Genomic DNA, 21,909 nt, shown 5'->3' on the forward strand with positions numbered 1-21,909 from the left:
TAAGATTTTGTGCGGCAACAGCGGCTACGAGTAAAAATGTGTAGTGGAGCGGGATTCGAACCCGAGATCGTCCGCTTACTAGTTAGGTGCGTTAACCATTGCGCCACCCAGGACGCCGTGTTTGTCCCAACAGTGCGAACTATCTCGTAACGTCTGTCGGCCAACTCTCACTCCCTCCAAGCGGTACCTACCGGCAATCTTTGTCCATTTCCTCCATGCTTGTTACTCTGAGATTCCTGCAGCAGGTCGGACATTGGAAGGTGGAAGGAAGATTGGAATTAACGTCCCGTCAACGTCGAGGTCATTAGAGATGGAGCACAAGCTTAAATTGTGCAAGGTTAGGGAAGGAAATCGGCCGTACTCTTTCGAAGGAACCATCCTGGCATTCGCCTGGAGTGATGTAGGGAAATCACGGAAAACCTAAATCTGGATGGTCGGACTCGGATTTGAACCGTCGTCCACCAGAATGCAAGTCCAGTGTGATAGCCATTGCAACGCCTCGCTCGGTCGGTCGGACATACTTGTGAATCCACACTGAAGAAGGTGGATCCACTGCCCATCAACACGAATCAGTTGTATGAATGTATGGTGTCTGCTCCTTTGGACAGTTTTTCACACTTAGAAAGACTTTACTTTTGTAATTTCAGAAAAAGACTGCAGAACACATATAGTGAATGCTATCATATCAGAAATGAGTATTAAAATACATTAAACAACTACTACAGGGCTGTTTTTACAGGCAAAGTCTGAAAAGTGTTCAAAGGTACAATATTCTTTCCTGTACATGAATCTGATTACAGCAGACGAAGTGATATGTCCAGTAAGCTTATCCAGTATTGATGTTGTAGAACACCACGACTGCATTTTACCTGACTATAACTACAGATATCTGCGATCAGTCACTTACGAAATTTTTATTTATTTTTTTAAAATCGTTTTCGCACTTTTTCAGGCGCGTCTATAAGTTGCAGCATTGTGACAAGCAGATAAGAAAAACTTTAATTTATCGTCTTGTTTGTTAGTAGCTGGGTCGCAATACGAATTTCTTTATCTTCTGATGTAGTATTAGTCGCATTGATATTTGTACCTACCTGTCGTGTTCCATTTGAATTGCCCATCGGCCAGAGAATTAAGCACTATTCACTGCAGGCGGTGACGCGTGTCTGTTACATGTATTTATATTCGAAGGGTACATTTTAAAAATATGAGCATGATGCGGACAGAGTTACAGGACGATGTAAGAGCAGTCGAAGTAAATAAACTGAGCTCTTCCGTTCGTTCAATTACACAGAAAACTGTTTCATTACTTCTGTGTACCAAATGAGAGCACTTGTTCTAAGTAACAAAGGTGTGCGAAATAAATCTGTTCGCGTGCCCAGGTTGTTGGTCGGTTAGCTTACTAACAGACTGATAACAAAGCTATTTTTGTCAGATATTTCAGGCTTTTGGAAATACGTATTTCCCTGCTGACTCAAGAAGAATTAAGTAATATCAATCTCTTCACTCTTTTCGTCTTTTAACACCCACCACTAACGGTTCATGCAGATTTTGTTGTAAAAGATGTACACAAGTACGGTTTAATCGCCCATGTGTATTAAATCGAATGGCCTATTTTACGAACAGACGGATGGTGCGTCATGGGAACAACCGCCTGCTTGTTGGTAGCAAAATTCTTCGTAGAGTAATTATAACAACTGAGAACTACAACCAAGGTGCTGAAGATCTGGTGTCGTTACGTTTTAATAATGGCAGAGATGAACTAGGTCGTTTTCGTGAACACCTCAATGATATTACGTCGATGCTCAGTTGACCATAACGGAGAAGAAGGTAGACAAAAGATAACATTTTCTGAGTGTGCTTGTCAAGTAAAGAGATGGTAGCTTGCACCGCAAGGTATACCGAAAACCCACAACAATTACCGTAACCTACATCGGGACTAAAGCGCTACCTTACAAAAGATATTTGCGGATAGACGGAGGACCATATGTCAACTGGTTGGTGGTCGACGCGAAAACTGGAGTATCTCATCAATGCTTTGCTAAAGAGTGGATGTATAGAAACTGAGTTAAGACCACACGTATAAAAATATAACGTTTTTCTACTCTTTATTAGACGCTTACCGATCGCGTAGCAGAAATCTTGAGAAGCAGATTGGCGCTATAGTCTACAGCACCGGTCTAAAGGCACAGAACACGTAAGGTCGGCCAAGGATCCTCGTAAACTCCTGAAGAAAGTAGGGATTCACAGGATGCCGTGTAGTTGTGAAGTGAGCGGAGGCGCTGTTAAAAGGAGAACGGAGAAACGATTAGAAAACAAGGAGAACTGTAAAATGGAAACTGTCACTGGCGGATTTGTCACAATTGATAAAGTATACCTTGCTATTATGCCGTGACCTAAGGGATTTCAATTTAAAACCCGACGTGTCGTCCCCATCTGCGGAGGAAATTTTCAAGGGGGGATCGTAACTTTGTTGAATGTCCGATTCACACCTGATTTATATCAGTAGCGAGCCAGGGTGTGAATCTGACATTTAGCAAAGCTACGGTCTCCCCTTGAAAATGTCCTCCGCAGATGGGGAAGAAACGTCGGGTTTTAAAGTGAAATACCTTCGAGCGCGGCATAATAGCCATGAATATTTTATTAATTGTGACAAAGACAACTGTAGAAAGGAAGAATCGCGTCAGACCTTGAGGCCGTAGACTACTGAGGTTTAGATCCTGGAAACCACGAGCTGATACTAACACTATACAGAGACAGAGCAGAGATCAGTTACCATGCCAATAATTTTATTTGGAAGGACGAGCGTGTGAAGCAGTGATACCGGGATTTCGGTACTGAAGAAGATGTAAATCAATTTTCCAACGTGGAGCGATAGGAAAAGTGGACTACTGCAAACGACAGTGGTCAATTGCACTCCACTTTTGAAGACATTGTGACGTCACGTCTCTGCTTGGGAACACATGAAAACGAAATTTTAGTTCCGTCAATAGCGGACCAAGGTGTCAATAGCACCTTCGTAGAAATTACAATTCACTGAAAGACGTTCTCCGCATATGTGATCGAAAGTTCTAGTTTTCCGAAGAAATTGATTCGACCACCGCAGAAAAGGCTGAAATATTTTGGCAAGTGTATGGTTCAAACTGAAGTAATCCATTGGCACAGGGACAAAAAGAATGCCACTCGAGTACAAAAAACACAAAAAAAGAGTGTTTAATTAAATTTGTTACAAACAGCTGACAAAGTAACCTTTAACAGTTTGTGTACGTCGAAGTACTTTGGTATATACATCGTCATAAAAAGATTGTGGCTCATTTACTTCAGACATGGAAGGTACAGAAATGATGCACCTATGATGCAGGAATTTGAATACTTCGTCCGTAGTTGCTTCATATGGTTATGAAAGCAATGCAACAGCAGTTTCACAAACATAAGTTTAAAATTTAAAAAAACGAATCTTCCACCAGTGCCGTCGACAAGTGCTGGATGGGTGTTCGTGAAAGTGGACGTGTTGCGATACCCCTAACGAACCCCATGTGTGATCGATGGGATTTAAGTCGTGAGAAGAGACACGCCAGTCTATTCGCCGAATAGCCTCCCGTCCCAAGAGCACTCTCCGCCTGCACTATCCGACGCGGTTCGCATTATCCATAAAAGTGAATCATGGGCGAATGCACACCTGGAAAGAAGCACATTAGGAGGGTGTACGGTGTCACAGTAGCATCGACCAGTGAGTGTACCGTATTCAAAGACCTAGAGACCCCATGTAAGCGTTCTGCCTTTCCACACCATATCACCAGGACCACCGAAATGACCGTGTTCGACATTGTTCCCGGGTACATTATGTACTCCCTGCTCTAGCCATATGATGATACGTCAGGCATTATCTCTACGGGGTCGCACGTAATATTCGACAACAGACACACATACGCGGACTCCGCGTAACGAGCGTCTGAAAAGTCGCTATTATTACAAGTTGACTACATTTTGCTTTATCCTTGATATTCGTATACGCGCTCTAAATGTAGGTTGCGATGAAAATCGGCACGTTTTCGCGCCAGTCTGTTAGGAAACATCCCCTTAGAAAAATTATAAATGACTGCGCTGGAAAACGTATTACGTTATTTGATTTTCAAACCGCTGAGCAAAACTGAACATAATCAGACATTTCTCTCTTTACTTATTCTGATCATCACTAAACTGACACACAATATTTTTAGCGCAACGCAATCTGACTTTCAATAAACCACACAAAAGAATGGCCCTGACTAACAATAACCTATACCTTTCACGAATCACTTACCTCACAAAAATCTTCGTTACTCGACCTACTGCAATACAGCGAGCGCCAACACTGCCAGATAAATAAAAGATTCTAACTACTGAAGGCACCAAATACGGATAGGCATAGTTAGCAAACGAAAGATTTTGATAGAGAACAAACAATGTATTTACCTTAATAGTGTTCAAAATTCATTATACATTTATCTACCAATTCATGACATCCATCTTTACGAATTTCCTTTTTCTGGCGGATCGTCCGCTCTCAAAACTCTGGCATCTCTCTCCTCACATCCACCACTGCTAGCGGCTCACCTCCAACTGCACAACGCTACGCGCTGTTCACATCCAACTGCCCAACACTACAATAGCGAATATTCCAACAATGAGTCCAACCAGCCACAGACTGCACCCAGCGCAGTCAGCCATTTTCATACAGAGTACTACGTGGCGTTACCAACATAAAAACCTAAACAGCCTACTAACACTGTGCCACCATACTTTCACCACCAATATATTCCATCGCACATTAATGTCGACGCAGAAATTTTAAATATAGCGCGGAATTTAAATTTAAATTTCAACCAAGTATTTAATTTGAAACCAATAACACTTGGCGAAAATTGTTATCAGTGTTACTTTCGATAGTCAGTTACTCATGAGATGAGTCGTATTACCGTCCTTTACTGAATTGTGTGGCAAAACGACGAAACAAATTAGTTTCTTTTCTTAATTAAAAAAAAAATATTGACGTGAGCAATACATGCACACAATAACGAATGAAAGGAACAAACCGAAAAATAGTTTCGATTTCTTTGATTTCAGACTTTGTAACTCACAAAACTTCCATGACTGCTTACTTTTCGTTGGATAATATTTTTATTGCACAACGGGAAACGTAGCACAAACAATATTATTTCGTCATTCTCATTTAATTCTTCTTGTTATTCCGACGTTCACGACACAAACCGGCTTCATTAACATATTCGCGCGATAGCTGGAAAGAATGCACTAAGTTTTCATGGATGCGGAGCAGAATATGATCTCATGTCTTCCACGGCGGCGTCCTGGCGTACAATTTAATCGATTCTCTAGCCTCGCCAAGTTAAACATTCGAGCATCGTATCCGCGGGAGGAGCGAGGGCATTATTCCACCTTCGCTGTCGCGCTCCTGTGTTTGTGTATGTAAATCCCACTTTCTCCTGTGACGTCACGCAACCAATCATGGTACGGGCCACGGCCCACGGAGCGCGCCTTCCACAATTGGTCTTGCACTCATCGGTCGGTGAAAATGGGTTATTTTTCTCAGAAGGCCAGAAATACGACTGCAATATCTTTCACAAGGAAGCGCCTAGTAGAAAAGGTGAAAAATCTGTAGGTTTAATAGTATCGACGGCGATGCGATTTTCGTTTAAATAGAAAGAAAGACATCTTTTTACTTTTGAAGTAGTAAAAGATTATTACCAGGAGAGCTAATTTTTCATCGCTTTGTGGCGTTGAAGTGAATCCATTGCAGCTGCCCATCATCATGTGCTAATGCGTGTGTGTAGAAGATAATGAGTTCTGTTTGCTAAGCATACTTTTAAGAGACGAGGCACACTTCTCGCTCCATCAAAGCATAAATGGTGGCAATTGCCAATTGCACTATCGATCGACGTTGTGCATTAAGGCATAAGCCTCGTATTTAATAGGTACACGTATCTGATAATCGCACCATCAAATTAACGCTAAGTAATGTTTCTCCAACCATATTTTATGTTTTTAAGGAAGAGGGTCATTCTGTATTACGTCTCCCGCAGATTTTCTAAATCATTTTAGGTGGATGCCTGGACGCTTTCTTCAACCCCCACGTTCGTCCTTTACTCTTTATCTAATCTGATCTAGGGCTTTCTCCCCATTAATATTCACATGAATTTGGGCACCAGCAAGACGGTAAAGCCAAATATTCCCTTTTTCAACAACGGTATACGAGTTATTCACTAAAAATGTCGCACATTGGTGGAAAAAACACTCTTCTGAAAATAACTTGATTTTTTCCTTGCTGTTAATACGACAAGAAGTCAACAGCAGTGCATTTCCAGTACTTTTTCTATGTTAAATTTACATCAGCTCTCTGGGACTGCTACGGTCGCAGGTTCGAATCCTGCCTTGGGCATGGATGTGTGTGATGTCCTTAGGTTAGTTAGGTTTAAGTAGTTCTGAGTTCTAGGGGACTGATAACCACAGCAGTTGAGTCCCATAGTACTCAGAGCCATTTGAACCATTTTCACATCAGCTCTGCCCAGGTAATGGAATGGAAGTTTAAGTCAAGGAACAAAACTTGGCTCTTAACGTCCAATCGACTTCAACCTTATCTGAGACATGTCCCTATTCGTGAGTCTAACCGTGTTTCCATTGTTCCCATATAAGTTTTAATTGTTCCTATTTGTGAGTCTAACCGTGTTGCCAATGTTCCCATATCAGTTTCTAACCGTGATCCCAAATTTAATATTACACTCATCAACTGCTCCGTATTAACTGGTTCTAAATTCTTTTCGCCCCTAACATTTCCCATAAAACTAACATCCTTCGTCGTAGCAGTAAAGCTATCTGTGTTCGATACTATTCCAGAATCTTCTGTCGTTAATCTCGTATTCTGAAAATTTTTTGATTGTGAAAAATTTTGAACTGGTTCCGGACTATTTTCCCGGCTTATTAAATTGTTGTCTACTTCATTATTCATCCTACTGTTCTCCTGTGTTAGCGAGTTCGCCATGTTAACAATTTCGTAATTCTGACTATCCATCATTTTTGCCTTTTTCATCGATCGCGTAATCATTTACAAAACATACAAAACTCGTCACTATACGAAAATTACACACAATATAACACTTTATCACCAACAATACCGTTCACACGAAATGCTTCGCGACAAACACGATTAACGAACAACTGAAATCTTCATAATTGCACAAAATTGTCAAACCCCTATACGAGACATCAAAAATTAAATTCCACAAAAATACCATCAGAAGAATGACAAGACAACTACAAAATCACTTACAAAATCTATACGTGCAATATAGACTACAATTACTAAACTACAAATTACTACAACAATACTACTGTCTGCTATTTTTACTGTCAAAAGAATTCCAAGGGACGATCCGAAGCAGCGGTCGCCACGTGCATGGGGGCTTAATTATAAAATGAATGCAATAATTTTAGTAGCTGTGTGTCTGGTTACGAAGTCTCGTAACCGGTTGGCCCTGAGTAGTATTAGTACGCAATCTGACTGCGTAAAATAACAATAAACAATGAAAGGAAATTTCCGTTAACACAATTGATTAATTAAGTCCCCTGCAACTATAAAAGCTACGAAATAACAAAGCACAAGTGTAACTGTTCTGTGTGTGGAAGTGTGATTCAACGTACACGTATCTGGCACGGTTCTTCCTCAATACGATGAGATATTTTAAACACCATTTACAATGAACTAATTAAAAAACTATAAATACTATAATTGCACATAGAAACCAGAATTACAAGTCTAATTCATGAACACGAGCCAGATGCTTTGTTGACTGAACCTGTGACCAAGAGGCATTGTTATTTAGGAAATTTTAAATAAAAAAAATTTTGTTACCTCCATATATATTGACGAAAAATACACTGTGATCATTGCAACATCTTCCATATATACACTCATGGAAATTGAAATAAGAACACCGTGAATTCATTGTCCCAGGAAGGGGAAACTTTATTGACACATTCCTGGGGTCAGATACATCACATGATCACACTGACAGAACCACAGGCACATAGACACAGGCAACAGAGCATGCACAATGTCGGCACTAGTACAGTGTATATCCACCTTTCGCAGCAATGCAAGCTGCTATTCTCCCATGGAGACGATCGTAGAGATGCTGGATGTAGTCCTGTGGAACGGCTTGCCATGCCATTTCCACCTGGCGCCTCAGTTGGACCAGCGTTCGTGCTGGACGTGCAGACCGCGTGAGACGACGCTTCATCCAGTCCCAAACATGCTCAATGGGGGACAGATCCGGAGATCTTGCTGGCCAGGGTAGTTGACTTACAGCTTCTAGAGCACGTTGGGTGGCACGGGATACATGCGGACGTGCATTGTCCTGTTGGAACAGCAAGTTCCCTTGCCGGTCTAGGAATGGTAGAACGATGGGTTCGATGACGGTTTGGATGTACCGTGCACTATTCAGTGTCCCCTCGACGATCACCAGTGGTGTACGGCCAGTGTAGGAGATCGCTCCCCACACCATGATGCCGGGTGTTGGCCCTGTGTGCCTCGGTCGTATGCAGTCCTGATTGTGGCGCTCACCTGCACGGCGCCAAACACGCATACGACCATCATTGGCACCAAGGCAGAGGCGACTCTCATCGCTGAAGACGACACGTCTCCATTCGTCCCTCCATTCACGCCTGTCGCGACACCACTGGAGGCGGGCTGCACGATGTTGGGGCGTGAGCGGAAGACGGCCTAACGGTGTGCGGGACCGTAGCCCAGCTTCATGGAGACGGTTGCGAATGGTCCTCGCCGATACCCCAGGAGCAACAGTGTCCCTAATTTGCTGGGAAGTGGCGGTGCGGTCCCCTACTGCACTGCGTAGGATCCTACGGTCTTGGCGTGCATCCGTGCGTCGCTGCGGTCCGGTCCCAGGTCGACGGGCACGTGCACCTTCCGCCGACCACTGGCGACAACATTGATGTACTGTGGAGACCTCACGCCCCACGTGTTGAGCAATTCGGCGGTACGTCCACCCGGCCTCCCGCATGCCCACTATACGCCCTCGCTCAAAGTCCGTCAACTGCACATACGGTTCACGTCCACGCTGTCGCGGCATGCTACCAGTGTTAAAGACTGCGATGGAGCTCCGTATGCCACGGCAAACTGGCTGACACTGACGGCGGCGGTGCACAAATGCTGCGCAGCTAGCGCCATTCGACGGCCAACACCGCGGGCCCTGGTGTGTCCGCTGTGCCGTGCGTGTGATCATTGCTTGTACAGCCCTCTCGCAGTGTCCGGAGCAAGTATGGTGGGTCTGACACACCGGTGTCAATGTGTTCTTTTTTCCATTTCCAGGAGTGTACATTACACCAACCGAACAGCATCTACTCTCTCGCCCAACAGAACAATAACTGCACACGACATGCTGTCAACTAGTACTGCTCTCGACATCCTCTCAACAAGCACTGCCCACGACAACCTCTGAACTACAACTGCCGCAGTGGAGGCGGCGGAATAATACTCGTTGGCGCAATATCTCGCGCTGTGACTTAGTATAGCCACCTTTCAACTTCACTGGTAGGATACGGGAAATTCACATCAAATGTTTGCTAATCGGTACTTACTTATACATATCGAATTAAGTGTAGGAGCTGCAATTATGTATGTAATCAAGGAAATGTTTATCAGATACAGGAATTTAAGGCAGATCCATTATGGTTAATTTCAGTTTTTTTAACCATGTATTTTACTTAAGGCCAAAATTATATTATTACCTTGTTTATGTGAATAGACTGAAGCGGTGAGTGAAAATGTGTACCTGCTTACTAGGCGGGCGAGTTAGCCACTGAGCTATCTTGGCGCAGCAGTTCACACAACTCCACGGATTACATTGGCACACCTCCCTCCTCCGCACCTATTCTCACTGCCGCCCCAGTCTGATATTAAATTCCACCTCACACAGGAACAGAAATTCCTGACAATTTGGATCGAGGAGGGAGGCGTGACAGTGTGCAGGTGTGTGAACCGCTGTGCCAAGGTGGTTCAGTGGCAAACGCACCTGCCTAGTAAGTAGGATACTCGGGTTCGATTCCCAGCCTTGGTACAGATTTTCACTTTCCGCTTCAGACTGTATACATAAAACGTCATATCTGTATGAGACCAGCAAAGTCCCTGAAATTGTGTGTTTCATTTGTATATTGTCGCCTGTTTCAAAACATCACAACATTTAGGACTGTCTGTCTGACAGTAGCATGGGGACCAAAGTTTCCAAATCCAGCAAAAACACACACATTATCTGACATTTCATTCAATTGGCACAAACACGCAAATTTTAGAACGTACAAAAACATAACAATCTTCTACAAGAGTTGCACTGTGTTTTCCTTTAAAGTAATTTGCGGCAGCAAATTTTTAAGAAGAAATACGGAACGTTTACGAAAATGCATATCACAATGAAGATATCGAATTATCGACGAGAGAGAGAGAGACTTCTTTATTGTTGAATGCAAGTGAATATATGAAAGCGACATTTTACGAATAAATCCTGTTTCTATCTGCGAACTCCGACAGAAACACAATCTGAATTAAACGTGACGCGTAACGTTTCTCTTGTTTGTCAAGGGCTAAGCGGTTACCATTATGGCTTATGCTTAACCTGTTATTATTTTCGATTAGCGTTCATCTACCTACTATCAACAGCTTATGGTGACGGTCTTGCCCATGATGAAACCTGAGGCTGTGAAGAATTTAAAGTCATACATATTATAAAAATAGATGCTCGTACCTAAGAATGAATTCATGTATGTTCGTTCCACATCCAAACCAGTCCGGAAAGAATCGCTGTGGGGGTAACAACCACCTACCAATGAAAGGGAAGCGGGTGGGGTTGAAAAACAAGTGTAGCCTAAGATGAGCGAATACCCAGACTTATTCATAATTCTTTGAGAAAGGGAGCGCTTCGTGACTTGTAACAAATTCTATACGTAATTTCAAACCCTTACGAAACTTTTTCTCGCTGACAACCCACAGAAAATGAAGAAAGGAAAAAAAAGTTTAGTGCTAACTAAATTTTGACTGTTCACACTGAAAAACTGCCGCGTCACGCTTGACACTTCAATTTATTTCTTATTTAGTAGTAACGGTATTTCCGGCACAATTTATACAGTACTCGCACACACCACTGAATGTACCAAAATTTATCACGTTGTACGGCACGTAGTTCACGAAGTATGCTGGAAAACAGAGCATAATGAATAACATTTAAATTCATTACTTGTTTGCTACTAGCTCTGTTCGCAATATATTTCGCAGACAGTATTCAAATATGCTGCTAAATGTACCTACATAATTGTATTACTGTACTAAGCATAGTTCAGGAGATGGGACGCCGTAAACATTGAGCCACATGAAACCGAAACTACAGGGCGAAATTCTCTAGAGTTGAAGGTGAACTATTTGTACAATTGTGTGAAATATGTTAAATGTATGTGAAATATATGTGCCTATGTGAATAAATCTGCGGGTAAAGAACTCCTCCTAAATCCTAAGATCAATTTCAACTAAATTTAGAACACTTACTACTTACCATACGGAAAAAGACACTGTCGAGTTAAGAACAAGCTGTCAACTACTGGGTTAGGGATGGTATCGGAAGAGTTTCGGGGGGGGGGGGGGGCGGGGGAGGGGGGGGGTGGAGCAGGAGCAGTTGTACAGACAGAGAGGGGGAAGGAGGAGATGGACACAGATAGCAGAAATGAGGAGATGGACAAATAGAGGGGAAGGCAGAAATGTATAGAATGGCAAGAGGAGGAGATGGAGAATGGGGAGGGATGGACAGACGAAGGAAAGAGGGAAAGATGGACAAAGAGAGGGAGGAGGAGATGGTCTTATAGAGGATTGGGATAAATACATACCGGCTACACTGTGTGCTCAGCTAGTTATAGATAAAGACTTGTGACTGGCTTCAAAAAGACTTGCTTGAATAAAATAATTCGGATATTAGGCCATGTCTTTATACAACACTAAAGCATCTAAACTGCCGATGTTTCGACCGACTTGCTGATTTCCGGTTCAAGACGTTTATCTGCCCTGAAGAGGACCGCATCAAGTCGGTCTAAACTTCGGCAATTTGGTTGCTTTAGTGTTTTGTAATGACGCGCCCTAGTACTTAAAGTTGTTTTATTCAAAATGACACTGGCCAAGGAAGCCTAGAAACTTGTATCAAAGACTTGCTTCCTTAAGACTCACGAATAATCTGCTGATCATGGGATATTCCTTTCCGTGATAATAATCATAAATACGAGTATTATGAGTGATTATACTGTGTTCTACCCTCCGAGTTTCCAATTTCAAGAATTTTCCAGCTTCCTCTTATTCCCCAAACATGTCCGTGCCAATTTTCATGCCAGAGTTTTAATTTATATTCAAAAGGGCAACATTTCTTTGGCTCATCTCACTGTTTCTCGAAGTAGGCACGGTAGGCACAAATCATTTCGCTCGACGTGTTAGTGTGGAAATCCACTGGCCAGGAGAGAGATGTCAAATTTGTTCACTCATAACCTCTCAGGATCTTGTTTCTGATATTGTTCAGTATCAAACAACAGTCCAAATAAACAAAATAGTTCATTCTCGTGTGAGTCATCTTCATGGGTGGAACTTAGAGGCGTTCAGCTGTATTTCATTAGCATACTGCTATTGGATGACCAGCTTATCTATTTCATTGTTGGCTAAATTTAGTTTTGGTTAGGTAGACATTAAACTTCGGTTTTTGGTGTTGCTGTACGGTTGACCTAAATATTGCGTAAATGTAAGGATGTGCATGTTTTAGTCTCATAGCAGCACTACACTTTTTCGATGGCGTCTCCTTGGATCACCTTATGTAGTTTAGTGCTTCAGCTGAGTTGGTCTGAGCCGGCCGAAGTGGCCGTGCGGTTAAAGGCGCTGCAGTCTGGAACCGCAAGACCGGTACGGTCGCAGGTTCGAATCCTGCCTCGGGCATGGATGTTTGTGATGTCCTTAGGTTAGTTAGGTTTAACTAGTTCTAAGTTCTAGGGGACTAATGACCTCAGCAGTTGAGTCCCATAGTGCTCAGAGCCATTTGAACCATTTTTTTGAGTTGGTCTCTCACAATCATGGCTGAAGACAAAATTGTATAATTTAGAAATCTACTGTGCGAATTAAATATGATCAGCAAAGCAGTTTAAAGAAACCAATAACTATTGTCATTAGTAATTCGGTGTAAGCTGCCAGTAGGTGGAAGACGCCACAGTGTTAATATTTCAGCCACAGTGTTAATATATCCGCCAATACCCAGTGGATGGCAGCACTATCGATCACCGTCTGTTACTGGGAACGTGTTGTCTCTAAAAATCAGAAAGTTGCTGCATTGATCCGTGAACTTCTTCATGCCTGAATAAATTTCAAAATGAAAAACATAAATAAAATTTAGAAGTACCAGAAACACTCAGGAAAATGCAGCAGTAGCCGCGTGGTGTAGGGTACGTTGCCACTGTTCGCGCGACTCCCCTCGTAGGAGGTTCGAGTGCTCCCTCGGGCATGGGTGTGTGTATTGTGCTTAGGGTAAGTTAGTTTAAGTTATATTAAGTAGTGTGTAAGCCTAGGGACCGATGTCCTCCACAGTTTGGCCCCATAGGAACTTACCACAAATTTACAAATTTTCCAAAATGCAGCACTTGTCAGAAGCATTGGTAGCAATCAGCACCTACCGGCACTGATGCTCAAAAATAGTTAATCTTGCAATTATTAGTACAGCACTGGTATGATACGAATTTCCCGGGTTCGATTCCCGGCGGGGTCAGGGATTTTCTCTGCCTCGTGATGGCTGGGTGTTGTGTGCTGTCCTTAGGTTAGTTAGGTTTAAGTAGTTCTACGTTCTAGGGGACTTATGACCACAGCAGTTGAGTCCCATAGTGCTCAGAGCCATTTGAACCATTTGATACGAATTCGCGACATTCGGCATTAGGGGATTAAATACGAAGTAATCAGAGAATGTACTGGACTAAAGAGTCTTAAGTATGCAACCTGTAAGTCAGTTCTTCTTTATGGCAAGGAATTTCCTCTTGGATATTTGCATTATGGCCATGATGTTAATGGGTGTTTTCAAGCCACTTCGCGTGGCTTCCAGATAGTGGCTTTAGCCATAATTGTTGGAGTTTATGCTGAAGAAAATTACTCTCGTATAAAATGGTTAAGATACCACTTCATTAAAGAGCTAGTCCTTACGTACCGGATAAGTTCGAAACAGTTGTGTGGTGTAAGGGTTAGGCATTTATTTTCATTAGTTGTGATGGTTTACGGGTTATGTATTTATTTTTATTACTTACGATTGATATTAAAATATCGGTACATTTAAATTTGAATTGTAAGAGTTGGTTTTACTTGAGGTATACAGTGTAACATATTTTACATGTATACCTATAATTAACCTTTGGGGTAACTTATTATTCCTCGTCAACACGAGAGAAAAACGAATAGAGTTTCATGGTCAGATGCTAACCTCCTACTGGTTGCATGACGTGGGAAGATGACATTGTACTACGCATTGAAACTACTAAATACCATTCAGAACTACGAAACGGAGATTGGAAAACAAAAATTTAGCCAAAGGTCGAGGAGACCTGGAGATAAGAGTGTTATCATAAAATCAACAATGACGTGAACTTGCAGTTACTATAGACGCTGGAATTTTAGTAACAAAAAATATACAAAAAAGGCGATACCATACCCCAAATTACTTGCTGCAATGACGAAAGGAAATCTCTTCCGCTCTACTGCACGTTTAAAGAGGAATGAATAGAACCTGAATTTGAAGACGGTATACCTCCTGGTTCCCACATGTAAATGAGTGACAGATCTGAATATATAGAAACGGACGTGTTTAATGATTGGTTGAACAATCATTTCATTTCTAGGACGCAATGTGGGAGATCTGATGTCAATCTGGATTTTGCAGCTGAGAATTAGGTTGGTTGCTTGGTTTGGGAGATTGAGAATTAGGTTATTATTCTTTGCCTATCTAACCGTACTACACAATACTGCAACCTCTAGATCGGGCTGTCTTCATACCCTTAAAATATTTTGGCAACGGGTTATCAGCTGTTGGGTTCATAACCAACCCGGCCCCAATGTTAAACCATTGATTTCTGCACGTAATCGCGGTGCAACTGTGGGCAGTGGCACCTCCGGATTTTCTGCCTGTGGAATTTATGCACAAGACGAATTCCAAATCTTAGACCACGAATTTGCAATATCTGAATAGTAATTGGCTATGCAATTATCACATAGTTAGAAATAGCAGCAAATGTTACACCAACATGAAATGTAGAGCAATCCAGCAATTCTTCTGTACCATCCACAAGCCGTGTGTCAACGCCCGCTCTTGCACCATCACCATCCACACCCAAAGCACCGGTAGCTATAAACGTATATTTCATAGATTCTAAGAGAAATTCAATAAAGATGGCAGACAAGAGACAAAAAATGAACGAAAACGCTGTATTCTGCGTAGGTAGGAACTGAGACCACAAAGTGGTTTATGTTCAAACAATGAGGAATCTGAGTAACACAAATCAAGAGAATCACAGCCACGACAACATTTGTGTAGCTAATAAGGGCTCCATTTACGTAAAAAAAAAAAAAGAACTCAAGTGTGAATGGATTCAATGCACTGTATCTAAGAAGTGCTTGCATGAGGATTGTGGAAATGGAAGTGAGTACTATAATATCAGCCCGCCCCGCTAGCCACGTGGTCTAATGCGTTGCTTCCTGAATCCGCCCAGCGGATTAGTGTCGAGGTCCGGTGTGCCGGCCACCCTGTGGATGGTTTTTAAGGCGGTTTTCCATCTGCCTCGGCGAATGCGGGCTGGTTCCCCTTATTCCGCCTCAGTTACACTATGTCGGCGATTGCTGCGCAAACACTGTCTCCACGTACGTGTACCCCAGTACCACAGTAACCCTGGGTTCGGCGTGGGGCGGCGGTGGGGTGAGTGGACTGCCGTAGCCTGTTGTGGGGTTGTATAGCACTGAGGGCTACGGCGGGGACTATGCCTCTCCGTTGTCTCTAGGTTCCCAGTTCAATATACACACATACACACGCTATAAGATCAGTAAAACGCGAATCAGATAATACTGAATATCAAAGGAAAGCCATAATCTACCGATAACCAACTGCTCTCTACCAGAGTATTCTTGTTTCTATTTTCCAAAATCAAAATACATTGGTTTTGTTGTTTTATACTTAACTGATTTACAAATTTTGTTTCTTTCACATGGTTGTATCATCTCCCATTACAAGTGTCATCTTACGCAGTCATCAGTAGAAGATGTCAGTTGTACAGTGCTTTCAGTGTCGTAGTGTATCTATCGTTTGATAAAATATTTTATGTCTATATTTTCACTGTAGTTAAATGCGGGATCACACTTCAACACAAAAGGAATTTCAAGCTTTTTGGATGATTGGTTCACCCGTAACAGAAGAAAGTTCCTTAACGATGGCATCTCCCCCCACCACTTGCTTTATATTAGATAAAATAATGAGTCCCACAAACGGAAGAAATACGAATAAAAGCACAGTGCAAAGGAAACGATCATGTAAAACAACAATCTGCCTGAATTTTAAGCAAGCAGGAATTGGAGTAACGAGAGGGGTTAAGTCTTGGTAACTGTAATAGGTTGTTGCAACTACAGGTCTCCTGGGATTAGATGAATACATGCCGTGTCTTCTGCGTGGGCCCCACTCCACTTGTTCCTTCGTAGATGTCAGTCCTGAAGTATTTTTGAAGAGAATGTAGATTTACTACTTCCACAATATCTAAGAGTCTGGATCATAATTCCTATTTCACCAAGTGTTCCCACATTCTGTTTATAATCTGAGGATCTGGTTTTTGAATCTTTTAAGTTATGACGAAAACTAGGAACAGCAGCGGACAGTTTTCAATTAAGGTGTGTTAGTTCTGGATCAGTGGGGCTGTGTTGCTGTACTGGCATGGTGCAATAAACTCATTGGGATGAACTGTAACTCATTCTTGGTAGAGGACTATTAGAGAACTGTCGACTGACTATATGATCGTTACTGAGTAACGGAGGAAAGAACGGAGGTCTAATTAAAGACGTGAAGTATTCAGCAGGTTCTAGTAGATTTCTTAAATTTCAGACCTCAAAGAGAAAAGAAAGATATATCTCTACATCTCTACAACTCTGGCTTTAGCCTTAGCAAACTTCATACAGTCCATGTCTTGCTTTCTATTTTTGAACTTGGGATTTCACCCTGTTAGTTAAAAATTAGTTATAACAACTTTCGTATTAGGTGAAATTATCATTCCAAACTTTTTGTAAAAAGTTTTTGCATATTTAATGACCCCGTCGTCAATGAGATGTTAAAACGAAATCTTTGTACATTACTGTCACATATTGCAAAGTGGTAATGATTTGCTTTTGCACCATATCGGAGTTAATTTTATTTAGATGGTAATGGGTGTAAGGAAAGCTTTTCGTTTTTCTTATTGATATGGTGTTTTCCCTGTGTGAAGCCTGGGTCCTCTCTGCCGGCAGGGGGCGTTCAATGAATCTCATTAGGAAGGGTGAAGTTCCCCCGGAAACTGGGCAGTTTTCACGGAAGTAAGGCTGCAGCCCACTTCATGCTTTTGTTGGTGCCTCTCCTTCCCCAGAGCGGAAGGCGCCCTGCCATCTCCAGAGAATAGCTGGCGTGACATTTTTCCGTATTCTGTCCGGGCGTCAAAGGACGAGACAGAAGCCCCTGATCAGAGTGGTAAGTCCGTTGCTTTCGCTCCAAAATTTGACGTACCTAATTGAGACTCCCCCCCCCCCCCCCCCTAGTTTTTGGCTCGAAGAAGTTTAGAAAGCGATGGGGCACTGCTCCAGCCCAGTGCCAGAATTTCTGTGAAAGTAGAGAATTCTGAAGATCTACGTTTCGTGGTCATTCGATCGCTGCCTGCAAAGAGGGTCATTCGTCTCCCAGCCGACGTTTGGCGTTGATGGGGCACAATTAGGTAATTTTGGGAAAATATGCGTGACGCAGTTGTGGTAGCGTGATCCATGTCGTGAGCAGCTCACTATTTTCTTACTTTGCCATGCAACTAGTATTGCTTAGTTTGTTATAATTTGTGGTATCTTGTTGTGTTGTTAACTTTAGTGAGCTGGCCGGATGACCAATCGTGTTGCGCACTCTCATATATTGTTCCACACTTTTTGGTACCTCCATATAGCATCATCCTCATTTTCTTTTAATTTTATTGTGATTTTCGTCAGTTCATTAAAGCAAGTACACTGATCAGCCAAAACATTGTGAACACTGCCCACCGTGACGTTGGATGCCTCCTGGTAGTCTCGCGGGCACGTGACACGTGACGCGGTAACAACAGCATGTAGGCGGAACAGACACGAACGGGCGATCACCCTAGCAAAGATATGGGCTGCAAATGGGGAAATACATTGAGGTGAGCGACTTTGACAAAGGGCAGATTATTATTACGCAGAGCCTGTGAACGAGCATCTCGAAAACGGTGAAGAAGAAACTACCACTAGGCGCTAATTGGTTGGACGTTCACGACTCTCCACAGAATGTGGGTACGGAGGCTTGTCTGCTGTGCGAAGTGGCTAGATGGTGATCTGCGGCATGTCTGCCGAGAGAGCACAATGCTGATGCATGCACAAGTTTTACGGAGCAGACTGTTCCTCGTACATCGTTTAACATGGAGCTCTGCAGCGGCCCACCTGTTGACCGAACGACAATGTCATTTACGATTTAAGTGGTCACGGGACCATCGGGATTCGATCGTCGATCAATGGAAACCTATCGGCTCCTCGGTTCAGTCACATTTTTGGTACACTAGGTCGATGGTCTTCTCCACAAACGCCGTCATCGAGGTGAAGGGCGACTCTGGACGTGCAGCGTGTCACGGACGCAGGCTGGTGGGAGCATTACGCTACGGAAGACATGTCCTGCTCTTGCATGGGACCTGTGGTAGTAATGGAAGACACATTTGCATCCATTCACGCTTGATGTCTTCCCCGACAGTGACGTCATCTTTCAGCCGTGTCTCGGAGCCAGAACAGTGCTTCAGTGGTTTGATGGTGGTGGTGGTTAGTGTTTAACGTCCCGTCGACAACGAGGTCATTAGAGACGGAGCGCAAGCTCGGGTTAGGGAAGGATTGGGAAGGAAATCGGCCGTGCCCTTTCAAAGGAACCATCCCGGCATTTGCCTGAAACGATTTAGGGAAATCACGGAAAACCTAAATCAGGATGGCCGGAGACGGGATTGAACCGTCGTCCTCCCGAATGCGAGTCCAGTGTTTCAGTGGTTTGAGGAACATTGTAATAAACTCACGTTGATGTCTTGGTGACCAAATTCGCCTGATGTAAATCGTTTGGAATTCATTTGAGTCGCTATCCGCCGCCCTCACCGCATACACAAATCATCGGGCCGTTATTTACGCGAATTACATGACCTGTGTGCAGTCATGTAATGCCACATACCTTCAGAAATGTATGCAAAATCAGTGATGCATTTTGTTCCATATACGGAGAAGCAAGCAATTAAGCAGGGAGTCATAATGTTTTGGCTCATCAGTTAAATGTCTGTCAATCTTAGTCTTGACTTAGGTGATAAGACCCTTTACATTGTCCTGCAACTTTTCCACTGTTCGGCGACCTACTAATAATGAATATAACCTGGTACACACCTGTGCTTGCTGTTCTCACTGCGACGGCGTTATGGTTGTGTATAATGGACAAACTCAACGATCAGTTGCAATATCAGTTCAGACAAAAGAAGCAGCGTTGCATCGCTAGCCTTGTACGACCAAAGATTTGTTTTTATAATGAGCATTTCAAATTTCATCTTCCACTCTGTATATGAAACTACTTTCTCCAAAATATCTCATTGAAAAAAATGAGTTGCTATTACAATCTCAACACCAGGAAGGATAGACACTAACGAATTTTTTTTATCATACATAGACAACATCTCACAAAAGAGTAAATCTGTAGGTGCGAAATCCATAACTTTTAGAAATAACGCGGCCGGATATCGCGACGAACTGAGCTTGGTTGAGACATACGCATATGTCACTCCATTCTGGTACAGCTATGCTCCAGAGTTCATGAATGATACTTGGTAACGACTGATAGTATTTTGGAAAAAACAACATTTTGCCAATGGAGTGCGTGATTGAATATTTTGTAAATTTTTTTTTGTTTATTTATAGACGCAGTCACATTCTTATGACACAGTCAGAACCGGTTTCGGTCATACAATGACCATCTTCAGATTCTAAAACAATACAAAAGAAAGTTTATATTAAAACCAAAAATAAGTACAATATTTAACCTGCGTATTAGTAATCTAACTGAAGCTATGTGAAATACATATAGCTCATACCTAAAGGCGGTATACACTGAACACAAGTTCATGCGTTGTCTTGTATAGATATAAAAATTTGTTAGATTTTGTTCACCATCTTTGCGCTAGATGCGCGCTCCCTCTATTAGATAGTCTTTATTTTTTAAAAGCCTAAAATATGACAAATTTGCTATTAATATTTGAGACAAATGTACATGTGATTGCGTCTATAAATAAACAAAAAAATTTTTACGACTGATAGTATGTCAGTCAATCTACAATAAGTGACAAGATATTTTCAGTATGTGAGAGCTCTAAATAATGTACCGACAAGGCCAATAGTCGAACACCATTCATGTCAAGGTAGGTCAAGACATAAAGGGCAACATGAAATCTTAAGTTATCTCCTTGAAACATAACGTCATTTTGAAGCCGAAGATACGGCACAGTGCTTAATACGTCAGAAATGAAACAGCTGCCGTCCAAATTAGCGTTCTTGTGTACCACAGATAATTGTGTTGTGTATCTAGTTGCGCCGCATTCTATCACGCCAGGTGTTGTGCTCGTATGCAAATGCAATCTGCCAACACTCTCCATCCACGGATACGTCTACCGCGATTATGGACTAGTATGAAAAGAGGGTGGTGCCACTCTTGTGTCCTGTGTTCTCGCATGGCGCACCACATGTACAGTGCCTGTCCATGCTACGACGTTAAGAACGCTGCAAGAATGGTCGGCACGTCTACAATCGGTGGTTCTCCATACGCCTTCGCGCTGTGCATGTGGATCTTGTCCTTCTGCAAGATATTCCATTTCGTGATTAAAAGTGCAGGAGGAGGCTGTACGATCCTTCACGGGCGAATGAACAATATTTTGGTCCCATCCTGCGCAAATCACATAGGACCGTTGAGATTCCACCAAGTGTTGAGTACGGCCCCCTGAACCCATCGATTCCACGTCCACATGAGACTCGTGGGATTCTAACCAACGTGAACATCAATTTTGCGGAAGGCAAACCACAGCCTCTATATTCTACGATCATTCCACTGTCGGATTCTGACACGTGTTGGTCGACGTTCCTCCTTCTTTCAGGAGACACAACACAATCATTTCAAAAACAACTAGACTGAAAATGCGAAAGAGAAACCCTCTGTGTAATTATTGATCATATACAGAATAGAGATGGCGTCACTCCCTATCTACTTTGTTCAGCTCCCTGAAATGTTAACCATTTGCATATTCTAGCACCTCGTACATTTCATACCAATTTGATGTTGTATGCCACCTTCACGGTGTCTCGATTTTGATGGCTAGCGGTGTACATTTCACGAAAACCAAAACACATCGACGTAGACTAGTGACATACTCGTTCTGATTTGTTTTTGGTCCTGCTCCTCGAGCTACTTACGAGTAGTGTATTTACTTTCTGTCTCTGCTAGTGACCAAAAAAATGGTTCAAATGGCTCTGAGCACTATGGGACTCAACATCTTAGGTCATAAGTCCCCTAG

This window comes from Schistocerca nitens, chromosome 2, assembly GCF_023898315.1.
Source record: "Schistocerca nitens isolate TAMUIC-IGC-003100 chromosome 2, iqSchNite1.1, whole genome shotgun sequence".
Classification (NCBI taxonomy): Eukaryota; Metazoa; Arthropoda; class Insecta; order Orthoptera; family Acrididae; genus Schistocerca; species Schistocerca nitens.